Source organism: Phyllobates terribilis, unplaced genomic scaffold (assembly GCF_046119375.1).
Source record: "Phyllobates terribilis strain yellow unplaced genomic scaffold, ASM4611937v1 Scaffold_1__5_contigs__length_1240528914, whole genome shotgun sequence".
Classification (NCBI taxonomy): Eukaryota; Metazoa; Chordata; class Amphibia; order Anura; family Dendrobatidae; genus Phyllobates; species Phyllobates terribilis.
Genome location: NW_027362761.1, coordinates 199967431 through 199992326, shown reverse-complemented (window position 1 = coordinate 199992326; position 24896 = coordinate 199967431).

Genomic DNA, 24896 nt, shown 5'->3' with positions numbered 1-24896 from the left:
GTCTTTATTACTGTTCCCAGTTTAACAAATTAACATAAAAAATAATTATAGGGAAACTTGCACCTAGAGCCATTTGCTAATAAATAGTTGCCATGGATATTGCTTTAAGGATGTGCCAAAAGGTAATTGCAACATAAATGCCAGTTTGAAAATAGGTCAAATAGCAGGAATAAGCAAAGACTGGAAATTCTTTTGCCATTTTAGTGAGAGCTGTCTTTCTCTCTTCCTCTATCTGTCGCTCGCTCTTTCAGTCTCTCTCCCTCTCCTCTCTCTTTCTTTTTCTTTCTATGTTTATTGTCAAAGATTTTAGACAGAATATGACATAGCAGCATATAAACATATTCACCTATTATTATTAGAAACACTCTTTATCAACTCTAGGTCCCCGGCCCCCAATCATCAAAACCGGTGATGATGAATCGAACAGTCTTGATGAGGGGACATGATGGAGTCAGAAGATCCTGATTCACAAAGAGGTGCACACCTCTTTATAAATCTGGAGCGTCTGACAAGTGCTTTGCGTCTCCATGTGCCATGCTATAAATCTTATTCCAGTAAGTGATTGGAGTGAGTTTTCTGGCGTAGGTAATGCGACATCATTCTGGAAATGCTGATTTCCTTCATAGTTTTGCTGAGTGGGTGTGCTCTTTCTGGAGTTGAACCATGTGCTTTGTGTTCTGAGCAATGAAATCCATACACCATGTTTCTCTTTATTGTCTCTCACAGAATGACAGAATGAACCTCTTACACAATTTTAAGGCGTCCATACAGGTTAGACAAACATCAGCCAAACATGCCAATATCGATGAGCTTGACCGACAGTCTAATGTGTATGGGGAGCACTCCAATTTTTCTCAACTGATGATATTGGGGAGATAACGATCCATCATTTTAGATTTTGGACTGCCGATCCTTTTGTTCGAGGTGAGATTTACCATCATAGAAATCTGGCAACACCTCTCTCATAGATAACAGCCGCGCTCTTCTGTATGGAGGAGTTGTGAGATCGTCCACATGAATGTTCAGCCAATAACTATATATTGTGTATGAGTCCGCCAAGATATAAAGAGACTAAAGCAATTGACCACTTTTTCTCCTTCCTCCATTCTGTGACTTCTGTAACTGTTAGATGGAGTTCGCTATCATCTTTGTTGAGGAAAAAAATGTCTACAATGTTATCCAGTAGATCTAAAAAAAAATAAAAACTAATTTTACAGCATTATTTATAGGTCCTGCTGTGTATAAACATGTCACTCTCCAGACATGGTGTTAAACAATGCCTAAAATAGTGACCAAAGCAGTGTTGAAAGCTAATAAAAGATATCGACTAGCGATTAGTGTATCTGGCAACATGGGAAATACGCCTGTTTGCGCTTTTTTCCCAGAAGATTTGATTAGCGAAGAAGATTTTCTCCTTGAATTTAATATCCCTAATTATGCTCTAGAGCCTCTCCAGACTTCAGAGCAAAATAAATGTAATATATAAAAAATAGAAAAATCTTTATACTAATCTCGCCACTCACCTTTCTGGTCCCTCTGCTCCCCACCATCACCAATCTGATCTTCACTGCATCTTTCAATTATTGCTGCTTGCCCTCAACTCAAATCCTCAGGACTCCCACGTGGGACTGGGACTTTGATAGAGCCTGAGAGGGTTTTGTGCAAGCGCGCGCAAGATCACGACGCAGACTATGACATCATGACACGCTGACCTTTCACGTGTTTGCATAGAGCCCTCCCAAGTCTCATCGAAGATGGAATTCCAGGCCCAGTGTGACAGGCTTGGGGATTTCAGCGTGAGTGGAAACGAAGATGTGGGAAGGAACGGATGGGTGATGCAGAGAGACCAGAGGGGTAAGCATATGGACTTTTTTATACAATTTCAGTGGCCTTTTACGTTCAGAATGGTTACAAAAAATTAATATTTTGGCGAATACAGATTTGATAAAATTCAAGTAAATACCACTGAGGACTCATAATTTTTATTTCTAAAGGATCTAGGAATTTTTACTTTCTAAAATGCAATCTTGAATGAATGTTTCTTCTAAGTTTCACAAAAACATTGTATGGATTAAATTCAATGCGTACATTTCTGGACTAAGTGGTGTAACTTATGACGAATTTCATAGGCGGATGTGGCCATTCCCCGTTCCGCCCACACCATGCCCATATTAGTGTTGCTGACCACCATAGGCATGTAAATGCCAAATGTCGCAATATTTTTGCACAACTGCTGAGTTTCACAAAAATATTGTGACTTAGGCTGGGTGCCCACGTAGCGTTTTTCAAGCGCTTATGCTGCGGAATTTCCGCAGCGGAAACGCTTGTGAAACGCTAGGTAATCCGCCTCCCATGGTCCCCAAGGGGATTCCGCATGTTCTATGCACATGCTGCGGATTTTTCCGCAGCGTTTGTGCTGCGTACAAAAATCCGCAGCATGTCATTTAATTTTGCGGAAGCGCAGCGGAACTCCCGCCATTGACTTGCATTGAAACGCATAGAAACCGCGACTGTACATTTGTACAAGCGGCTTCTATGCGTCTCTATGGGCGGATGGTACCCAGTTCTGGAGGAGAGAAGACTCTCATCCAGACCTGGGTACCATTGTACCTGTAAAAAAAAGAATAAAATAACAAATAAAGTTTATACTCACCTTTCCGAAGGCTTCTCTCTGAATGCCGGCATCGCTGAAGGACCTGCGGTCACATGACTGTGACGTCACCGCAGGTCCTTCAGCGATGCCGGCATTCAGAGAGAAGCCTTCGCCGCTCTGTCTCGCGATATGCCAGCAGCCGGGAACCAAACAGGAACGAACGCTGCAGCACACACCGGGGCCTCGGGGGTAAGTATGCTGACGCGCCCCCTGGGACATATTCCTTTTTGAGGGGAATACCCGGCACCGGATCAGATGGGGGGTTGTAGTCTCCGAGCGGCTGTGACCCGGCCCGTGCCCAGGGCGTCAAGCTCAGTGTTATGTGGCAGTCCTACAGATGTTATTAAGAGTTCTTTTGTGTCGACTACGCCACCCGTTGTGATGCGGTCACTGTGGCCGCCGCTGCAGCAGGGTCCGCTGAGGCTGATGGTGGGTGCGCAGCTTGGTGGGATAACCCCCAACGGGAGGGGTATAGCCTCAGAGGGGACAGGCGCAGAGGATGGGGGTTGTGGTGGTGTAGTGCAGACGGCAGTGAAGACAGAGTCGGGTTGTGCAGTTAAGGGTGTTTACTTACTGCAGATGTTGTACTGGTCACTCCAGCTGCTAGTGACCACCCGAGCCGTGCTGCGTCCACCAGGTCCTGGATCCAGCCAACCCCCAAACAAGTCCGGAGCGTGGCCCTGAGCTCTCCCTCTGTCCTTTCTTCAGCCGTCCCCACCAGTGATCCACCTAGGTCCAGCTCCCTCGGGCCTGCTGTTGGGACACCCTTGGCCTTGGGTTCCCTGACCCTTCATGTGGTGTGCCTTCGGGGTGAATGTGGTGGGTGGCCGTGGCAGATGCTGCCCACGGCCTCCGGTCTCTGGCTGGGGATTGTTTTTACCCCCACCAGTTTGGGTTCCGGTACCCTTTTGCTGACTCCTCACCCGGTGCTCTAATTTGGGTTCTTGGGTCCCTTCAGTCTTCCCCCTCTGGGTCTTTCTCTGCTCCACTCTCTCTCTCTCCAGGGCTGCTGTTTCCTTCTCTCTGCCGATTTGTTCTCTGCATCAGACAGGCTCCTCTCCAACTGACTTGTTCTCTACAACTGACCCTGACTCTAGTTGGTGCCCACCTTATATATCCCTCTATGTGTGAGCTCAGGTGACCAGCACCCAATGAGCTCCTATCACTACCCAGACTGCTCCCCCTATCTGCCCCTACACTACATGGGATGTTCCACCCCCCTCCCACTCCAGCCAGGAACAGACTCGGTCGTACCTGCACATTGCTAAGTGGGAGTACCGTTGGTCTGTTCCTCGGAAATGGGATGTATGTAGTGCATGCAGCCTACCGAGCTCAGTCCCACACTCCATCCTTACCCGGGAGTGGAATATCACACCTCTGGGTTGAGGTGCAATACCCCTGTAGCAGCCGAATCCTCAGGGTGCTACAATGCTGTTTGCATGGATTTATAGAGTGTGACCTAGTTGTCAAGCACTTTCCAAGTGATGCTATCGCCTGGAAAGCGCTTGTCAATCTGCATGCGGAAACGCATGTGAATCCGCATGTGGATCCGCATGTATTCTGCAGGAAAAACGCATGCACAATCTGCATGCGTTTTTTCTGCCAGGGAGATGCAGAAATGCTGCAGAAATTTTCTGCTTCATTTCTGCATCGTGGGCACATAGACTTATTACGTCTGGCAAAAAAACCTTAATGAATAACCCTCAAAATGTTTAAGTTTTATTTGTAAGCCATATTTTCTAAAGCGCTCTTTCTGAAACTAATAGTAATAAGTTATATGGATATTAGGCGAACACCTTGTATACATTCCTACATTGTTCTATGACATGATCTCACTTAACCTTTTGTGCAGCCAATTCTGATTTATCTGTGTTTCATAGATGTTGGTTTTCTTCAGAAAAAGTAAAGAATTCTCAGTGTCTTCAGTGAGAAATACCATGCAACTATGACCCAAGGTTCCACTGGACAATCTTCATCCAACAATACACCAGACTCTGCACAAAAGTTCTGTTCAGATGTTTTCATTATTGCAGAACACAGTACTGTACATGGACATACTCACATGCAGTGTCACCCAGCTCTCTTGGGATCCTGATTAGAAGCTGCTTCGTTATGTAAAATGTAATTTTGCTGATCTATTTGTGTAATGACAAATTTACACTGAGGTAATACACTACGCAGTTATTTACCAGTGTTACATTACTTTTATGGCACGCTGACAAGCTATGCTATGGAAATGTGATCAGTCTCATTGCTGGTACCCACACGTATACCAGCAGGGAGGTAATGCAAGACAAATATGTGTTAACATTTTAGCTGAGTTTGGTGGTTCTAGCATTTTGAAAAATTCTTCTGCGGAGGGTACCTGACTAGTGATGAGCGAACGTGCTCGCCACTACTCGGTACTCACCCGAACATCACGGTGCTCAACAAGCTCGGCGAGTATTTCCGGGTTGCTCGGGCAGGCGCTCGGGTTCCCACCGTGCATGTTTGGCGCAGTTTAGAGAGCCAGTGAACATGCAGGGATTGCTTGCCATGCACTGTTTAAGACCCGGTGACGCTAGGCTCGTCACAGTCTACCCTGGAAACATGCAGAGTAGGCAGAGCTGCTGCTGAGTCAGGGAGAGAATTGCTTGTTTATAGTTAGTAAAAGTATTTCACAGCATATTTATATATCCATCTGAACTAACATTCATTCTGAGGACTTATCCAGCTGCATATATTCAGTAGTGTGATGAAAGCCGGCCGGTGGGTGCAGCTCTCTGGCGCCCCCCTTACCTCTCAGGTCAGTCAAGGTACTGCACCTAGAGAAAGTAGTGCCAGGAAGCTGCAACCAGCGCAGGGAACACGGTAGTGTGTTATCCCTTCAACGTCACTAAACCGTAACGTCACTACACAGCACAACTCGCTAGCGCCCTCTTAGCCTCAGGTCAGTCAAGGAACTGCACCTAGGATAAGCGGTCGCCAGGGAGACTGTCCTGTAACCTACTGGGTATCGGGGCCCTCTGTAGTGAGGGCGGTATATATATCTTCCTTGGCCGCGCCAGGAATATATATATCTGAACCTCCGACCGTCACTACCAGCCTTCCCCAATCCCCAGTTGGTATGCTGCCACCAGTCCCTATTTTAGATATACGCCCAGTCCGTGAATGGGCCTATATCGGGTCAGGAACCAACCCTGGGTAGCGTTTTGGCTTGAGCCGAGCTCACACGGACGTGCGTTCGTTATGCAGAATAAAAGGCAGGCCCACAATTACTTGAGGTAATTGATTATAATAATACACTAGATACACGATATACAACTAAATATACACAGGTATAAGGTCAGGCTAAACTATACAACAATGGAATACAACACACAGAATCACCACAGCATATCAGTTACCGGTTTCTTGATTTTCTTGTGACGCAGGGAGAGGATTCTGCGGTCGCAGGCACGGTTCTTTGTTACAGGCTGAGGCCTACCACCGCATGGTCAAACTGCTCCTCCCCTTGGTGGCCTCAGCTGGTGCTCAGATGTTCAGCACACCACTCTTGGGTCAAAAACTGACTTGTCTCTTGTCTGTCCTGCTATCTTACCTGCCCCGTCCCGCCCACTGCTGGTGAGGTCAGCTGGCTCAGTCTCCACCCTCAGGTCTAACTTCGATCAGAAGCCCAAATTCTATGGAACCCAATAACTTCTTCTGGGATGGTCTCATGATACCCCCAGGGGTTCCCATGGATTCGGGCCGCCGTAACCGACCTTTTGATATCAATTATGATACCATACGGTCCTCAGGAATGGCTCCGCGCTATATCTTGGCTTCCAGAGCACGTACAAACGTCTACCGCGGAGGCTTGTGTGCGCAATGGCTCCGGGACGCCGTGATATTTTTTTATTGGCCCATCCCACGCAACATGCGTGTACTATTCATGTTTCTATATCTTATGCCTCCATGCTTGTGACAGACAAAGAAACTAGTCCTATGGGACAAATGGTCAGGTACAGATAGACGAAGCACCCCCCCCTGCTGGCTGTGTTTCCTCTCGAAGTCTTTGAAGCTCCTAGCATTCAAGTGTTAAGTAGGCTTCTTATCTTACAGGAGCCTGGATGGGGGGAAACTATCTAGTTGACGTTTTAACAGAAGGTCCCAAGGGTGGGGGCTGCTGAAGTGTGGCCATCCCTGGATATGATTTATCATTACCAAGATGGCGGCTACAGGTTCATCACACCTCCCCCTATACGAGGGCGCGAGGGGGTAGCACATTCCTGTGTTCCCCCGTGCGTCCTTCTGCACCCTCCCCTTGCCGGGATAACCCGTCAGCGTTACCGTGGTCACGGCCTCTTCTGTGGCGAATGGAGAAGTGGTACTGCTGGAGAGCGAGGCTCCAGCGTAGCAACCTGCCATTCGACCCAGAGACCGTGTGTAACCAGCTGAGGGGGTTGTGGTCCGTCTCCACGGTGAAATGGCTCCCGTACAAGTAGGGCTGCAGACGCTGCAGGGCCCATACAATTGCCAGGCATTCTTTTTCCACCGTGGAGTAAGCCACCTCCCGGGGCAGTAGCTTCCTGCTCAGGTACAAGACAGGATGTTCCTGGCCTGTCGTGTTGACCTGACTTAGCACAGCACCGAGGCCAAAGTCACTGGCGTCGGTCTGTACCACAAACGGCCGGTCGAAGTCGGCAGCTTGCAGTACAGGGGAGCTACTTAGGGCGGCCTTGAGTGCCCCGAAAGCTGTCTCGCAGGCGACTGTCCAGTCGACTGCGACGGGCAGCTTCTTCTTGGTGAGGTCCGTCAGGGGCTTGGCCAGGGTGCTATAGTGTGGGACGAACCTCCTATAGTACCCGGCGGTCCCCAAGAAGGACATCACCTGCTTTTTGGTCCTAGGAGTGGGCCAGGATGCGATGGCATCCACTTTCCCCGGTTCTGGCTTCAGAACCCCCCCGCCTACCCGGTGACCCAGGTAGAGGACCTCACTCATGCCCAGCTGGCACTTTTCCGGCTTGATGGTCAAGCCTGCCCGGTGGATCCGACCGAGCACCTGCCGCAGGTGCTCTAGGTGATCCTCCCAAGTGGGACTGAAGACTGCAATATCGTCCAAGTACGCATCCGCTGAAAAGTGGCAGGGGCATTCTTCATGCCGAATGGCATCACTGTGGACTCGTACAGTCCAAAAGGGGTGATAAAGGCAGAGCGTTCTCTTGCCGCGGGGGTCAGAGGAATCTGCCAGTACCCCCGGCTCAGATCCATGATGGTCAGGTACTTAGCCCCGGCCATCCGATCGAGCAGGTCATCGATGCGTGGTATGGGGAACGCATCGGTGACCGTTACAGCGTTGAGCCCCCGGTAGTCCACGCAGAACCGTGTAGTTCGGTCCTTCTTTGGTACGAGGACTACAGGCGAGGCCCACGCGCTGCTGGATGCCTGGATCACCCCCAGCTTCAGCATCTCGTCTATCTCTTGGCGCATGTTTCCCTGCACCTCGAAAGAGACCCGATATGCTGAACGCCGGATCGGCGGGTGATCGCCAGTGTCCACGTCGTGGACAGCCATCTCAGTCCTTCCGGGCAGGCTGCTGAACAGCCCCCGGAAGGGGTGCAGGGTGGTCCCCAGCTGGGACCGTTGGTCCTCCGTGAGCTGGTGGCCAACCCCCACATCCTCGATGGACCCACCCGCCTTGGCTTGGGTGAGCAGATCCAGGAGGGTTTCTACCTCTCCTTCCTCGGGAAGGTTGCACACTGGGTGGGCAGTCGCTTCCCGCTCATGATGAGCCTTCATCATGTTCACGTGGAAGGCCTTCCTCCTTCCACGGGCGTGATCCAGGGTGACCAGATAGGTGACGGCATTGAGTTTCTGGTGCACGAAGTAGGGACCTTCCCAGGCTGCCTGAAGCTTGTTCTGTGGTACGGGGACCAGTACCCACACCTTTTGACCCACCTGGTAGGTCCTCTCACAAGCATTCTGGTCGTACCACCGCTTCTGGTCGGCCTGGGCCTGGGCCATATTGTCCTGCACCAGCGTTGCCAAGGCCATCATCCTGTCCCGGTGGCGCACGACATACTCGATGACCGACACCTCGGGGGTGGCCAAATCCCCTTCCCATGCTTCCTTCACCAGAGCCAGGGGGCCCCGTACCCGTCGCCCGTACAGGAGCTCAAAGGGGGAGAACCCCGTTGAGGCCTGCGGAACCTCCCGGTAAGCAAATAGGAGGTGTGGGAGGTAACGCTCCCAGTCTCTCCCGTGGGAGTCGACCAACATCTTAAGCATCTGCTTTAAGGTGCCATTGAACCGCTCACACAGGCCATTAGTCTGTGGGTGATACGGGCTGGCCACCAGATGTTGCACCTGCATTTGCTTACAGAGGGACTCCATCAGCCGCGACATGAACTGGGTCCCTCGGTCGGTGAGCATTTCTTGGGGGAAACCCACTCTGGAGAAGATCTCCAGTAAGGCGGTAGCCACCTTGTCGGCCCGAATGGACGACAAAGCTACCGCTTCCGGGTACCGGGTGGCATAGTCCACTACCGTGAGTATGAAGCATTTCCCGGAGTGGCTGGGAGTGGACAGAGGTCCAATAAGATCCACAGCAACCCTCGAGAAAGGCTCTTCGATGATTGGCAGAGTTACCAGTGGGGCTTTGGGGCGCGGCCCCGCCTTCCCCACCCTCTGACAGGTGTCACACGAACGGCAGTAGGCACCCACCGCGGCTCCCATCCCAGGCCAGTAGAAATGCTGAGCTATCCTGGCCTTGGTTTTAGCGATCCCTAGGTGTCCGGCCATCGGAATCTCGTGTGCGATCCGCAACAATTCCGCCCTGAACGGATAGGGTACCACTAACTGTCGGTCCCTGGGCCACGCCTCCGGTGAACCCTGCTGGACCGTTACCCGGTACAGCCGTCCCTGGTCCCAGACCACCCGCTCGCAGTCTGACTCCATGGGAGGCTGTGCCGCCTGTTCCTTGAGAGCTTTCAGGCTGTCGTCTGCTTCCAACGCAGCCTGAAATTCCTGACTTGATGTGGCCAGAATCGACGAAACTGCCACATCCTCTGTCAGCCCCTCCGGGCATGTCACCTGGCCGCTGTCTGACCCGGCAGACACTTGGTCAGAAGTGGGGAAGCCGTCGGACCTCTGCAAGGCTCCTTGGGCTCCGGCGCTCCCACTCCTGGTGACAGCGGCTATGACCGCTGTGACCGTGGGTAGTGCCTGCTTCCCCTCTGTTTCTGACCAAGCCGCCCGATCAGGCAGGCTTCCTAGGCCTTTGGACATCTCGGATGTGGGGAACTCCTGCCCTGGGGTCTTACCTGGCGGCTCCTCTCTTGGGACACCCCCACCTCCCATGGCCTGTTCCTCCCCCTGCAGTGGGCCTATACTCAGCAGCCTGGATACCCCTGGGAGCCCTACACTGCCGGTAGCTGCCCCCCTCTCCATCCCTGAGCTTCCCTCTACAGAATCCTGCCCGCCCCCTCCCTCACCGGAGGACAAGAGGTCACGGCACGCCGGCTGAGCACCTCTGCGGGCATCCCCACACTCCCCACCTGCTTTCACTAACCCTGTTTGTGTTGTGTCTGTGCAGGTGTTACCCTCAGGTTTCACTCCCTCCTCCTCAGCAGGACACACACTACATACAACATGGTTGGCATTAGCAGCAGACAAATCAATACACTCTTGGGGGGCCGAACTTGGGGGTTCAGAGGGTACATACTGCGATACTAGACGCCCCAAGTCGGTCCCTAATAAAACATTTGCGGGAATATTTGGCGTTACTCCCACCTCCCGCATCCCCCTTCCGGCACCCCAGTCCAAATACACCATGGCAACGGGAAGTGCCGGCTCCACGCCTCCAACCCCGGAGACGGAAAGAGTCTTTCCTGGTACCAAGTCCTGGGGGGACACCACCTCAGGCCGTACCAGTGTTCGTTCAGCGCCCGTGTCCCGCAGTCCCATGACCGCAGAACGGCCTATGGTGACGGGTTGGATGTTGTCCAGGGACCTACCACCACCCCCTCCCACACACAAAACATTGGGCGCTCTCTGGGACTGGGATGGGGTCTTTTGGCGCTGGGGACACTCAGCCCTAAAGTGTCCTGGTTTGTTGCATAGATGACAACGTCTTACGTCTGGTCCTTGCCTGGAGAGGGCAACAGGGGGATACACCCCTTGTGTTCTAGGGGCCGGGGAAACAGGGGCATGACTGGGCTTACCCCCTCTCCAGGTGCTGCTGGCAGACTTCTTCAGCTCAGGCGCCCTGTTATTGGCATACTCGTCTGCCAGGGCGGCTGTAGCAGAAGCCCCTGTTGGTTTTCGGTCACGGAGGAACTGTCGGAGGTCCTCTGGGCAGTTCCACAAAAACTGCTCCGTGACGAACAGTTCCTGGACCTCCTGGCGGGTAGTAAGCGCTAGACCCGAGGTCCAGTGCTCTGCGGCTCTCAACAGCGCCCGCATATGATCGGTCCAGGTGTCCTTGGGGCCACGCAGCAGGCTCCGGAACTTCTGGCGGTACGACTCGGGAGTGAGGTTGTACTGCCGGATCAGGGCCCGCTTGATGCAGTCGTAGTTCTGTACCTCCCCGGCAGGTAAGTCCCCCAAGGCATCCAGGGACTTACCCCTCAAACGGGGGGTCAGGTATCTGGCCCACTGATCCCGGGCCAGATGGTGCTGAAGACAGGTCCGTTCAAATGCCACCAGAAAGGAGTCCAGGTCCCCATCCTTCTCCAGTAGAGGGAAGTCCTCAGCTCGGACTTTGGACGACTTGGTCTCCTGATGGGTTGGTTGCTCTAGCGGAAGCCCCCGCTGGGCCAGGTCCAGTTGGTGCTGGCGCTCCGCAGCTCGCTCTGCACGCTCCGCAGCCTCCCGGCGCTCTGCAGCTTCACGCTCCGCAGCCTCCCGGCGCTCCGCAGCTTCGCGCTCCTCCTCCGCTGCCTTCTCTGATGCTGCCAGGAGGGTTTTGTAGACGGCATCGCCATGAGACTGGAGACTTGCCATAGCCGCTTGTAAAAGGGCTTGTGATCTGGACAGGCTGGGCTGGGTAGGTGGTGGGCAGCCCACTGCGGGACCGTATACTGGGGACTGGCTCCCTGAGGTGCCCGGGCTGGACTCCTCCTCGCCATGAGTAACAATGTCCTCCCCTCCTGCCACACGGACCGTAGCATTAGCCTCCTGCAGGGTCTTGCTCCTGGTGCCGTCTGCCATCTTGGTAACCGACACCGCTGCAACCCTGAGTTTGCACACACCTTGTTATACTTTTAGCCTGACCGTCTAACGTTGGGCTGACCTTAAGACTCCAGCAGTGGAAGTTACCACTGGCAGTCTTTAGTGCCTGGGAGTAGGGGTCCCACAACACTATTATTCTGCAATCCCACCGCTCTGCCACCAATGTGATGAAAGCCGGCCGGTGGGTGCAGCTCTCTGGCGCCCCCTTACCTCTCAGGTCAGTCAAGGTACTGCACCTAGAGAAAGTAGTGCCAGGAAGCTGCAACCAGCGCAGGGAACACGGTAGTGTGTTATCCCTTCAACGTCACTAAACCGTAACGTCACTACACAGCACAACTCGCTAGCGCCCTCTTAGCCTCAGGTCAGTCAAGGAACTGCACCTAGGATAAGCGGTCGCCAGGGAGACTGTCCTGTAACCTACTGGGTATCGGGGCCCTCTGTAGTGAGGGCGGTATATATATCTTCCTTGGCCGCGCCAGGAATATATATATCTGAACCTCCGACCGTCACTACCAGCCTTCCCCAATCCCCAGTTGGTATGCTGCCACCAGTCCCTATTTTAGATATACGCCCAGTCCGTGAATGGGCCTATATCGGGTCAGGAACCAACCCTGGGTAGCGTTTTGGCTTGAGCCGAGCTCACACGGACGTGCGTTCGTTATGCAGAATAAAAGGCAGGCCCACAATTACTTGAGGTAATTGATTATAATAATACACTAGATACACGATATACAACTAAATATACACAGGTATAAGGTCAGGCTAAACTATACAACAATGGAATACAACACACAGAATCACCACAGCATATCAGTTACCGGTTTCTTGATTTTCTTGTGACGCAGGGAGAGGATTCTGCGGTCGCAGGCACGGTTCTTTGTTACAGGCTGAGGCCTACCACCGCATGGTCAAACTGCTCCTCCCCTTGGTGGCCTCAGCTGGTGCTCAGATGTTCAGCACACCACTCTTGGGTCAAAAACTGACTTGTCTCTTGTCTGTCCTGCTATCTTACCTGCCCCGTCCCGCCCACTGCTGGTGAGGTCAGCTGGCTCAGTCTCCACCCTCAGGTCTAACTTCGATCAGAAGCCCAAATTCTATGGAACCCAATAACTTCTTCTGGGATGGTCTCATGATACCCCCAGGGGTTCCCATGGATTCGGGCCGCCGTAACCGACCTTTTGATATCAATTATGATACCATACGGTCCTCAGGAATGGCTCCGCGCTATATCTTGGCTTCCAGAGCACGTACAAACGTCTACCGCGGAGGCTTGTGTGCGCAATGGCTCCGGGACGCCGTGATATTTTTTTATTGGCCCATCCCACGCAACATGCGTGTACTATTCATGTTTCTATATCTTATGCCTCCATGCTTGTGACAGACAAAGAAACTAGTCCTATGGGACAAATGGTCAGGTACAGATAGACGAAGCACCCCCCCCTGCTGGCTGTGTTTCCTCTCGAAGTCTTTGAAGCTCCTAGCATTCAAGTGTTAAGTAGGCTTCTTATCTTACAGGAGCCTGGATGGGGGGAAACTATCTAGTTGACGTTTTAACAGAAGGTCCCAAGGGTGGGGGCTGCTGAAGTGTGGCCATCCCTGGATATGATTTATCATTACCAAGATGGCGGCTACAGGTTCATCACAAGTAGTGATAGCAGTAGTTAGGCAGGGAGGCAGGGTATGTGGCAGACTGCAGTGCATATAGCACAAGAGGGTCCATAGCACATTCTGTCTGCTGCTGCTGTTGTTACAGATGTTTGTAGACATATCCACAGATATCAGGGGCCAGGGCTATTTTTTTTATCTTAATTCTGGTTATTTGCTTAAAAAGCAAGGCAGGCAGGGTATGTGACAGACTGCAGTGCATACAGCACAAGAGGGTCCATTGCACGTTTTGACTGATCCTGCTATTACAGATATTTGCAGACATAGCCCCAGGTATCAGGGGCCAGGGCTAATTTTTTTTTATCTTAATCCTGATTATTTGTTTAAAAAGCAATCCAGAATACACCATTTTTCTGCTCCATTTGCTTGTTAACACTGCAGAATACAGACAGATCTTTTATACAGTACAGACCAAAAGTTTGGACACACCTTCTCATTTAAAGATTTTTCTGTATTTTCATGACTTTGAATAATGTGCATTCACACTGAAGGCATTAAAACTATGAATTAACACATGTGGAATTATATAGTTAACAAAAAAGTGTGAAACAACTGAAAATATGTCTTCTAGGTTCTTCAAAGTAGCCACCTTTTGCTTTGATGACTGCTATGCTCACTCTTGGCATTCTCTTGATGAGCTTCAAGAGGTAGTCACCGGAAATGGTCTTCCAAAAATATTGAAGGAGTTCCCAGAGATGCTTAGCACTTGTTGGCCCTTTTGCCTTCACTCTGTGGTCCAGCCCACCCCAAACCATCTCGGTTGGGTTCATGTCTGGTGACTGTGGAGGCCAGGTCATCTGGCGTAGCACCCCATCACTCTCCTTCTTGGTCAAATAGCCCTTACACAGCCTGGAGGTGTGTTTGGGGTCATTGTCCTGTTGAAAAATAAATGATGGTCCAACTAAACGCAAACTGGATGGAATAGCATGCCGCTGCAAGATGCTGTGGTAGCCATGCTGGTTCAGTATGCCTTAAATTTTTAATAAATCCCCAACAGTGTCACCAGCAAAGCACCCCCACACCATCACACCTCCTCCTCCATGCTTCACGGTGGGAACCAGGCATGTAGAGTCCATCCGTTCACCTTTTCTGCGTCGCACAAAGACATGGTGGTTGGAACCAAAGATTTCAAATTTGGACTCATCAGACCAAAGCACAGATTTCCACTGGTCTAATGTCCATTCCTTCTGTTCTTTAGCCCAAACAAGTCTCCTCTGCTTGTTGCCTGTCCTTAGCAGTGGTTTCCTAGCAGCTATTTTACCGTGAAGGCCTGCTTCACAAAGTCTCCTCTTAACAGTTGTTGTAGAGATGTGTCTGCTGCTAGAACTCTGTGTGGCATTGACCTGGTCTCTAATCTGAGCTGCTGTTAACCTGCGATTTCTGAGGCTGGTGACTCTGATAAACTTATCCTCAGAAGCAGAGGTGACTCTTGGTCTTCCTTTCCTGGGGCGGTCCTCATGTGAGCCAGTTTCTTTGTAGCGCTTGATGGTTTTTGCAACTGCACTTGGGGACACTTTCAAAGTTTGCCCAATTTTTTGGACTGACTGACCTTCATTTCTTAAAGTAATGACGGCCAGTCGTTTTTCTTTACTTAGCTGCTTTTTTCTTGCCATAATACAAATTCTAACAGTCTATTCACTAGGACTATCAGCTGTGTATCCATCTGACATCTGCACAACACAACTGATGGTCCCAACCCCATTTATAAGGCAAGAAATCCCACTTATTAAACCTGACAGGGCACACCCGTGAAGTGAAAACCATTTCCGGTGACTACCTTTTGAAACCCATCAAGAGAATGCCAAGAGTGTGCAAAGCAGTCATCAAAGCAAAAGGTGGCTACTTTGAAGAAACTAGAATATAAGACATATTTTCAGTTGTTTCACACTTTTTTGTTAAGTATATAATTCCACATGTGTTAATTCATAGTTTTAATGCCTTCAGTGTGAATGTACAATTTTCAAAGTTATGAAAATACAGAAAAATCTTTAAATGAGAAGGTGTGTCCAAACTTTTGGTCTGTACTGTATATTACAGCGATAAAAATCCAGAAATATGAACTGAACATGGAAAATATTGGCCTCCATTTCCATATTGTTGCAGTGTGTCTGTGAAGCTATTCACACGAGGTCAATGTGAACAATAGTATTAGTAAACTACTGGCCCGCTTTTTAAAACTGTGGTTCTCTGTCAGACGTATCACATATAACTGCGTTCCAAATTCAGCCATTTCTGGCTTCCATTTACATTTTGTTGCAGTGTGTCAGAGAAGCTATTCACACAAGGTTGCTGTGAAGAATAGTATTAGAAAACTACAAGACCACAATTCAAAACCGTGGTTCTCTGTCATACATATCACATATAACTGCTTTCCAAAATCAGCCATTTCAGGCTTCCATTTCCATTTTCTTGCAGTGTGTCGGTGAAGCTATTCACACAAGGTCGCTGTGAAGAATAGTATTAGTAAACTACAGGCCCGCTTTTAAAAGCCTTGGTTCTCCGTCAGACATATCACATATACCTGCTTTCCAAATTCATCCATTTCTGGCCTCCATTTACATTTTGTTGCAGTGTGTCGGCGAAGCTATTCGCACGAGGTCGCTGTGAAGAATAGTATTAGTAAACTACAGGCCCGCTTTTTAAAACTGTGGTTCTCCGTCAGACGTATCACATAAAACTGCATTCCAAATTCAGCGATTTCTGGGCTCCTTTTCCATTTTGTCGCAGTGTGTCGGTGAAGTTATTCACACGAGGTCGCTGTGAACAATAGTATTAGTAAGCTACAGGCGTGCTTTTTAAAACCGTGGTCCTCTGTCAGACGTATCACATATAACTGCGTTCCAAATTCAGCCATTTCTGGCCTCTATTTCCATTTTGTTGCAGTGTGTTGATGAAGCTATTCACATGAGGTCACTGTGAACAATAGTATTAGTAAACTACAGGACCGAAATTTAAAACCGTGGGTGTCCGTCAGACTATCACATATAACTGCGGTACAAATCCAGCCATTTGTAGTGAAGGTGGAAAATATTTTTTTCCATTTACAATTTGTAGCAGTGTGTCAGAGTACACCATTTTACTGCTCCATTTGCTTGTTCACAGAATGCAGCCCCATTTTTTTACTTTTTTCACATTACTGTATTGTGGAAGCAGAGGAATTTTTTTAGACGCATGTGATCCATATGACTGCCGTAATAATACAAAAATTTTGTGGAGGGTGCCAAATATTCCACTCCATTTAATGTCAGGCACCTGTGTTTTGCTGAACCAATTGACACTTGGTTCGCTGACAAATACCATACTATTAGGCGACTGCTTGAGATGTTATTCCATATGACTGCCCTAATAATCCAGCAATTTTTGCAATCGTGCCAAATATTACACTCCATTTAAAGTATTGCAGTTGCGGGTTCAAACCTATTCACAGTTGGCCGCTGACAAATAGCATATCTGTGAACAATGTTGTCAGAGTATTATGCCACTTTTACGGACTGACCAAAAAAACATACAAAAAACAAACTAAAATGGAAAAAATGTTAAGAAACATTATTTCCAGAATAATGACTTGTATATAAGGCCAAATAAATAAAAAAAAAAAGTTATGGACTGTGGAAGACATTGATGCGACCAGAATGAACACTCATCTGTAGCTGGTGATGATACCACCTAGCAGCACCTGTCCCTATTGTAAACGCATCTAACAGCCTTATCGATAGAGAATAGAATAGATTTAAATTTTTGGGGGGCAGCGCCAGTAGCACGCAGTATAAGGCAATAATACCTAGCTGGATCGGTGTTATACGCTATCTATACTGCGATACCTCACCCGTAAAAGAATTTCAGATAAGACAGTTAAAATTATAGAATATAGAATCTATTTGACTAGTCCTTCCCATTATTAAGGAGTGGGTCTCCTACACTGTTATTGCATGTGCAGCAATTTCAAGGGCTACCAAAAATTAGGATGCACTTCAATATACATTTGAAGAGACGTAAAAATAAATAGATAAAAATACAGTAGTATCTTTCTTTATTATAAAAACCAGGCTCGCCAATGTAACCTCAATGTAATCACATTTTTCAGCTCCTGCAGCTCCTCCTCTTGTTCAGCCTCCATCTCTGAAAAGACCACATCAGTCATAAGCTGGAAGCACTGTAGCACTGCCTTGGCCAAGCGGCAACAGATGAAGATGAAGCTGAAGATAATATGCTTAATGCTTAGGTGACAAACCGCCCACCGATGCAGAGTTGTTGAAAGCTGTAACACAGCATCTTGATCTGTGGCTCTCACCGCTGAACATGCAACCGGGCATGGTCGTGTGTGACAATGACCGGAACCTGGTGGTGGAGAAATGACAGCCAGAGTAGATATGGTTTCCCTCTATGCCAGTCCTTTCATCTGACCTAAAGATTATGGTTGTGGTGAAATACAACTCTCTCTGAGAAGCAGTGTCAGACTGAATAACATTGGGTCCACCAGAGGATTTGATTCTGAGGGCCCACCTTTCTCCCCCGCTCAAGAGCCCCATAGCAGCTGCAAAGTTTGTGCTATCATGAACTCTCCTAATGGAGAAGCCAGGGCCCACCCGACAATTCTCTGGTGGGCCCGTCCAACCCTGCTGAGAAGCTTGTACTCCTTGGATGTCCAATGAACTGTCTGACTGTGACCTCTGCCACCAGCGTTGTCAGATGGGATTTTTTTTTGTTATAATTCTTCAACAAGAGCCTGAACTTAATATCTCCAAAAATTAACTCCTTCGTTTTCCTCCCTCTACTAACCTACCTATGCCTGATTTTGCAATTTCCATTAAGTGGTGCCACCATAACTCTCACTCGGCATGCCTGCTGTCTTGGAGTAATATTTGACACACAACTTTCCTTTATTCAATGTAGAAAATCACTCACTCACTCTTGTCACCTGCACCTTAAAAACTTCTCGAGAAGTTGACCTTTTCTCACCTTTGATACTGCAAAAACTCGTACTGTCACTCTTATTCGCTATTGCAACTCTCTTCTAATCGGTCTCCCTCTAAACAAACTGTCTCCTCTCCAATCCCTTCTGAATGCAGCCACCAGGGTCGTATTTCTATCAAGCCGTTTCACCGACGCCTCTACCCTGTGCCAGTCATTGCACTGGTTAGGTTAAACAATCAATCACTACAGAACACAATACAAACTCATCTCTCTCACCCACCAAGCTCTCCACAGTTCTGCACCGCCCTATATCTCATCCCTCATTTCTGTGTATCACCCCTCCTGTTCTCTCCGTTCTGCAACTGATCAAAGACTGACATCCTCGTTAATCAGAACCTCGCACCTCCATCTCCAACAATTCTCTCATGCCGTGCCAGTTTTCTGTAATGCCCAAAATGCGTACAACACGATGATCACAGTAAAGGCAGCGGAACATAAAGTCGGCCATGTGTGCCAGACTGCCAACAACCAAGACTTCCATGTTCTCACCAAGAGGACGACTGTCTATGTTCTCTTCCTCCTCCGCCTCCCCATTATCACTAAATCCGCATTGAGATGAGATGAGGCTGGGGTGAGTAACATCACCCTGTATAGTTCCTTGCTCTGCCTGCAATGTCTCCTTTTAATTGTGAGCAGTGAGCGTTTCATTAGCCAGAGAAGTGGGATGGTGATGCTAATTAAGACGTCTTCACCGCTCACCATCTTGGCGGAGTCCTCAAAGTTTTGGAGGACGGCACAGATGTCAGACATCCATGCCCACTCATCAGCTCTGATGTGCGAAGGCTGACCTGAATGCCGACAGACGTGTTGAATCTGGTACTCAACAACTGCTCTCTGCTGCTCAAAATCATTCCAAACATCTGCAACATTGATTTCCAATGCATGGTCACATCGCACACTAGTCAGTGAGCTGGAAGCTGCAAACGCTGCTGATGCCCTGTCAGGGCGGCGGAAGCTATAGCTGACTTTCTGAAATGGGCACACACGCGGCCTACTTTTCACGCCGCTCTGGCAGATCTAGGTAGGTTTTGATAAACTGCAGAACCACTAAGTTGAGCACATTGGCCAGGCATGGTACGTGTGTGAGCTTGCCTAGCTTCAGAGCCGCCACCAGGTTCTCTAATACAGCTTTCAACAACTCTGCAATGGTGTGCGGTTTGTCGCCTAAGCATACAGTCCGAAGTTTAAGTAAATAATCTGGAATTTCTCCTGGAAAAATTAATAAAGTGATGGAGATGGAGGCTGAAGAGGAAGAGGAGGAGGTGGTGCAGGAGTTGTAGAATGTACAATCCTGACTGACTCAAGGCCCGCAATCCTCTGCGTCGGGATGACGTGTTCCATCCCAGGGTCCCACTGGGTCCCGGCTTCCACAATATTAATCCAGTGGAATGCGTCAGTGAGATGAACCGTCTCTGGCCACATTCACTTATCCACATGTTTGTGGTTAGATGGTCCTTCCCACTTAAGTGCACTGGTGAGGGCACGGGTAATGTTCTGGGACCCGCGCTTGTGGAAGGTGGAGACGACACCGGGATAAATAGTGGCGGCTGGGAACCGAGTATGGACACTTGGCCGCCGCCATGAGGTTGTGGAAACCTTCTGCCTCCACGAGCCTAAGAGGCAAGCAGTCCAGAAAAGTGGCAGTTTACTATTGCGGCCTATGGGTGGGTGGGTGGTTGGCTGCATACTTGCGCTTGCATTCCAAGGCCTGCGGTAGCAACAACTAAATGTTACAAAGGGACATGGACATAGACGGTGATGGTTGCAAGTCTGCAACGACAGGTGCAAGGAGGGAGACATCTTCACATGTGCTATGGACAAGGGATTGGCGTGCACCCACAAGAAGCAGTGGTGTCACCTGCAGACACTGTTTCTGGACCTTGACGTTCAGCCCAGCTAGACGGGTGCTTTGCTATTATGTGCCTGAGCATGCTGATGGTAGTCAGGCTGGTAGTTTTGGTGCTCTTGATGGTGCTGGCCCGGCAGATGTTGCAAATGGCCTTTTAGGGGTTATCTAAACAATAATCTTTAAAAAAGAACCAGACTCAGGAAGACCAAAAAGTTGTACTGGCAACTTCCGTTGTGTTGGTGTTCCGGGGAACAGTTGCCCGCCTTGTGTCTGTGGACAACACACTTCTTGCTCCTGCCTGTTGCGGTGCTACGCCTCCCTCCCCCTGTGTGCTGCTGTCCTCACTGTACATGTCCCCTTGCCAGGTTGGGTCACTGACTTTATCGTCCACTGCTTCGTCTTCCACTTCTGCACCCTGATCCTCCTCCTGACTTTCTGTCCATTGTGTCTCATCATTATCCAGCTCTTGAGACAGTTATTGCACTTTCCCACTGTCACCTTCGGGTGACTATAGCTGCTTGAATTGCTACATGTGATCTTCTGTTACCCTGCTTGAAGCTGGCCGGGTGAGAGGCCTGAATCTATCAATGGAAAAGTTAACAGCTCTTGGGGTAACCCTGGACTTTAATCTCTCCTTCAAACCACATATCCAAGCTCTTTCCACTTCCGAGCAGACCAAGCAAGAGGCTAGAATCTATAAATGGAAAGATGAACAAAACAGCTCTTCTGAGTGTCCAAGTGTGGGATCAGTTGTCTCAGGGCACTTTGAATGGTGGTTGGAAGGAGGATCAGGGTGAGGAGCATGCCGACTCCAATAAAAAAAAGTCTCCCAGATCCGCACATTCCTCAACCACAAATTTGCAAAAACACTAGTGCACACCCTCATCATCTCCCGTCTCGATGACTGCAACCTCCTGCTCTGTGGCCTCCCTTTTAACACTCTCACATTCCTCTAATCAATCCGAAACTCTGTCGCCCGACTAATCCACCTGTCCCCTCAGTATTCCCTGGCCTTTCCTGTCTGTCAATCCCTTCACTGGCTCCCCATTGCCCAGAGACTCCAGTTCAAAACCCTAACCTTGGCATGCAAAGCCATCCACAACCTGTCTCCTCCATACATCTGTGACCCAGTCTCCCGGCACTTACCTGCACACAACCTCCGATCCTTACAAGATTTCCTTCTCTACTTCCCTCTTATTTCCTCTTTACACAATCGCATACATTTTTTTTCCCGTGCATCCCCCCTTCTCTGGAATTCTCTACCCCAACATTTCTGACTCTCATGTACTGTTGAAACCATCAAAAGGTACCTGAAGACCCACCTCTTCCGACAAGCATACAACCTGCAGTAACCCACGCTCCACCATACCGCTGCACAACTAGCTCTATCCTCACCTACTCTATCCTCACCTATCCCTTGTAGAATGTGAGCCCTCTAAGGCAAGGTCCTCTCCTGTAGCAGTCGCTACCACATTTTTGTTCAAGATTATTGTAATTGTTTTTGCAATGTAATTGTTTACCCCTTGTTCACATGTAAAGTGCCATGGAATAAATGGCGCTAAAGTAATAATAATGTGGTCCAGACTTATGGCTACTGAGACTGGACCATGAGGAAGACAGGGAGGTGGTAGTGGCAAACTAACTGGAAGCATTATCTGCTATCCAACCAACAATCTTTTCACACTGCTCTGCCTTCAATCATGGTGTTCCGCGGCCCCCTTGAAATTGGGACAGAAAGTTAGTTCAACATGATGTGGGTGTTTGTTGTGCTCCCTCAGCAGGCACAGTTTCATCTTGCCCACAGCCTCCGCATGCACTGTCACCATCACCATAACGTCCACTTTCCCATCCCTTGACACACACCTTGCCCATTTTAAATGCAGTTTAATATTTGTCACAACGTCAAAAGTGTCTGTAATATTACCGCAGTACTATAGGATCACATCTGATGAGATGACCACAGTTTTAGGCAGTGCCCTGGGAGTCAGAGATACTTCCAGGGGTCTTCCCCATGCTGTTCTTATGTCTTTTCAGCACTGTATGGATGTGTCTGATCATGTCTCACACACCACATGGCCAGATAAGGTAGTAAAATGTCAAAATTACATTTCCCGGTGAATGTATTTTTCACAAAAAAAAAAACGGATCAAAAACGCTACCTGTGAACATAGCCCAAGGTGTGGAGGAGCATTTTTGTTTTTAGCTATTTATTTTGCTTTATATACAAGTCATTACCCTGAAAAGGATGTTCTTTAACATTTTTCCCAGGAAAATCCATTTTGGTTTAGTTTTTGTATGTTTTATTGTGAGTCTGTAAAAGTGGCGTAATACTCTGACAACATTGTTGACAGCAGTGACCTGGGAGTCAGAGATGCTTCCAGGGGTCTTCCCCATGCTGTTCTCATTTCATTTGAGCATAGTTCCCATCGATTTGGGCAATTTTTAGGCCCTCTGCAGATCGCAGACATACAGTTGAAACCAGAAGTTTACATACACTATATAAAAAGACACATTTGCATGTTTTTCTCCATATCTGACATGAAATCAGAATAAATCTTTACCGTTTTAGGTCAATTAGGTTTACCATAATTTTTAATATTTGTCAAATGCCAGAATAATCAGAGAGAGAGAATGTTTTAAGGCATTTTTATTACTTATTGCAAAGTCAAAAGTTTACATACATTTCATTAGTATTTGGTACCATTGCCTTTAAACTGAATGACTTGTGTCAAACATTTGGGATATCCTTCCCCAAGCTTCTCTCAATAGTTGATCGGAATTTGGGCCCATTTCTCCTGACAAAACTCATGTAACTGATCCAGTTTTGTAGGTCGCCTTGCTCGCACCTGTCTTTTCAGCTTTACCCATAAATTTTCAATAGAATTGAGTTCAGGGCTTTGTGATGGCCACCCCAAAACATTGACTTTGTTATCCTTAAGCCACTTTGTTACCATTTTGGTAGTATGCTTTGGGTCATTGTCCATTTGGAAGACCCATTTCCGCCCAAGCTTTAACTTCCTGGCTGAGGTCTTGAAATTTTGCTTCAGTATTGCAAAATAATCTTCTTTTCTCTTGATGCCATCTATTTTGTGAAGTGCACCAGTCCCTCCTTCAGCAAAACTACTCCACACCATGATGCTGCCACCCCCGTGTTTCACAGTTGGGATGGTGTTTTTAGGCTTCCAAGCTTCTCTTTTTTTCCTCCAAACGTAACAATGGTCATTATGCCCAAAAAGTTAAATTTTAGTTTCATCAGACCACAAGACATGTCTCCAAAAATTAAGGTCTTTGTTCCTGTGTGCATTTGCAAACATTAATCTAGCTTTTTTATGTTTCTTTTGGAGTAATGGCTTCTTCCTGGCAGAGTGACCTTTCAGCCCATGTTGATACAGTATTCGTTTCACTGTGGCTATTGACACAATCTTACTAGCTTCCGCCATCATTTTCAAAAAGTCTTTTGCTTTTGTCCATGGGTTGATATGCACATGTCGGACTAAAGCATGTTCATCTCTGGGACACAGAACCCATCTCCTTCCTGAGCGGTATTACAGCTGGACATTTCCTTCTTGTTTGTACTTGCGTATGATTGTTTGCATAGATGAATGAGGCACCTTCAGGTATCTTGAAATTGTACCCAAGGATGAGCCAGACTTGTGCAAGTCCACAATTCTCTTCCTGATATCTTGGCTGATTTCTTTAGACTTTCCCATGAAGTTACACAAAGAAGCAGTGTGTTTCAGGTGTGCATTAAAATACATCCACAGGTGTGTCTCTAATTAACTCATATGTTGCCAAAAAAACTATCAGAAGCTTCATCCTTTGGGCAGTCCAGAATTGTTTAAAGGCATAGTAACCTTAGTGTATGTAAACTTTTGACCTTGCAGTAAGTAATAAAAATGCCTTAAAACACTCTCATTCTCTCATTATTCTGGAATTTGGCAAATATTAAAAATTATGGAAATCCTAAGTGACCTAAAACGGGTAAGGTTTATTCTGATTTCATGTCAGATATTGATAAAAACATGCATATACAGTATTTCTTTTCATAAAGTGTATGTAAACGTCTGGTTTCAACTGTAGTTTTATAGTCATAATCATTCTGGCAGTTCTGTAACTCCAGCCTTGTACCAAGTAGATTAGGATCAATTATGTTTCATAATACAAGCATTATGGAAAGATTAAAAAAAATATTAATACATTTGTATCTATAAATATGGGCAAGGGGTCTCATGGAAATTATCTTACCTATTGGACGCTAGTGTCAAAGTGAACACTAAATATGTTTTACTATAGAAAATTATTTTAGACAAATATACTTTTAGGAATCAATGTTCAGCTCAACATAAGATTTGCAATTCCATGTTTGAATTAGATTGAATTAAATGTTTAGAGCAGTAAAATATCTTTTTGTATCTGAGAGCTTAACATTTGTGTCAAACACTTGGTTTTGATCATGTATTTTATGTCATCATGACCTAGATCCCTGCCTCTGACATATGAGATAGTATGTTGACTTTCTTAGATAGTGTAGTAGAACTTGATGGATGTATTCTCATTCCTAAA